We start from the raw sequence: 1,981 nt of genomic DNA on the forward strand, positions 1-1,981 counted from the left end.
TGCAAAATCATAGCTGACAAAGAGGGTAAGAAATTACACTCTGTATAAACCCCAGCTGTCCCCTGACCCCAAAAGGAGCACTTTGGTCAAGATGCATATTATCTTAGAGAACAATTGATCTTTTCCTCTTTGCATGGGGGTCAATCTGCCCTCAGCATTCTCAGAGAGAGAAGGTAAGAATCACAGTGGTTATAAAAACCTGTGACCAGGCATCTTAGTTATTTTGTGTCTATTATATCATTGTGAAGCAAAAGATTGTATCAGCTGAGAAGAAAGATGTAGCAGACATCCTAGCCTCCACTAGATAATGAAAACCAGCTAGGGAGGAAAAGAGAAAGAATAAAGATGGAGGAAGGCAAAGGGAAGAGAAGATCTAGGATTCCCAAGCAAAAGGCTTCTGTTTCTCTCCCCAGAGCCTCTAGGGAGGAATAAATATAATTACCAACCTAGCATGGCAGCATTCAAAACAAAAGAGGCACATGCCAGGTGATCATCTCTGCCGGGACTCGAACCCGGAACCTCTGGATTAGAAGTCCAGCGCGCTCGTCCATTGCGCCACAGAGACCTCACCACACACACAGCATCAGCACCAGAACTGAAAAAGCACATACCTTCTGCATCACCGAGCCATCTCAGCATCCTGCTCTCTGAGCGGTGGGGGGGACAGGGACAGCTGGAAAATCTGGAGTGGAGATCCACCAGCCGGCTCCATCAAAGCTTTTCTCAATATTGTGGGTATTAGGTTCTTCAGAGGATCGGAGGAATGTGACAGCAGTCATTTCCCAAGTCCCAGGATCCCTAAAAGAGCAGGACAGAGCAGGAGCCTTTGCTCGTTATTGCTCTCCATCCCTAAGGGAGGATAACGGGAAAGTCTCTCTATTCTCATGCTAATGAAGCAGAGTACACCCAGCCGGGCGGAGAAGGCAGAAGCCATCTCTACTTCCACCCCCATTTCCTCACTGTGGTTTCATCCTGGTCCAGATATTCTCAGGCAAGGGCTGGGGAAAGCTGAGGGAATCAGGAAAACCCCGATTCCAGGGACAAAGCATCTACTGCTATAAAAAAATCACTGTGAGCAGCGTCAAAGAAAGTCAGGGGAGCCAGGCAGGGAGACTGGTCCCTTCCTTGCCCTCGGCTTTAAGAACTGTGTCTGTCAAGCCCAGAAAAGAGATCCAAGAGTCTGATATGATGTTACTTCAGAACCCTCACTAGAACTGAGTGTGGAGAGGGGAGATGGAGTCAGGAAAGTATATGTGTGTGAGAGTAAGAGTGTACATCCTTATGTAGTGCGCTCGCTGTGTGTGTGTGTGTGTGTGTGTGTGTGTGTGTGTGTGTGTGTGTGCCCACGTGGGTGTACAAACAGGGAAGGGTGAAAGTGGCAGTTCTCTGATGAAATACAGGTGGCCTTCACACAGCCCTCCCTGAATACATTTGTCCCCTTCCCCACACCTCGGGCTCCAAGTCTTTCCAGTCTTTTCTCCTAATTTAAGCAGTGAAGATTTCTCAGCTGTCTGGGCTTGCTTGAGGCATCCTAGTATAATTAAATTGACCAGCCCTGGGTAACCATATGTAAAGACCCAGCTCGGATCCAAGAAAATGTTTCCTATTTTTAAAAGCCTCCTGGAGAAGACAATTCCATCATCACTGCTGTTTATAATCTCTACTGTGCCAGTTCTTTTGCGTGTCTAATCCAAGTCCTTTCTACATCATTTTCTGCTTATTTCCTGGTATTCAGGAACATTTGGGGTGATTAGTCTCTGTACTCCCAATCACAATGCACTGTCTGGAGACTTGGCTCCATGTTCATAGTCCTACTCAACACTAAAAGGGTTACACTTAAGTCAGAGCTAACTTATAACCCCCTGTTCTACTGCTCTGTGTGTTTCCATAACTGTGGCTCTGGGCACTACCTGCAGACTCCAAAGACACTCAAAGATAGCCCGGACCTGTGAGACCAAATAAAGATAAGGAAAGTAAAAGG

The 1,981-nt window shown here is 46.8% G+C and overlaps 1 non-coding gene across 1 annotated transcript; it reads right to left on the reverse strand.

The window, feature by feature from the left end:
- Positions 1-491: 491 nt before the first annotated feature.
- On the reverse strand, positions 492-565 carry Trnar-ucu (transfer RNA arginine (anticodon UCU)). The gene has a single exon. It is a non-coding gene; the product is annotated as a tRNA-Arg (tRNA).
- Between the last annotated feature and the right edge of the window lie 1,416 nt (positions 566-1,981).

The sequence above is a fragment of the Peromyscus eremicus genome, chromosome 15, assembly GCF_949786415.1.
Source record: "Peromyscus eremicus chromosome 15, PerEre_H2_v1, whole genome shotgun sequence".
Taxonomy (NCBI): domain Eukaryota; kingdom Metazoa; phylum Chordata; class Mammalia; order Rodentia; family Cricetidae; genus Peromyscus; species Peromyscus eremicus.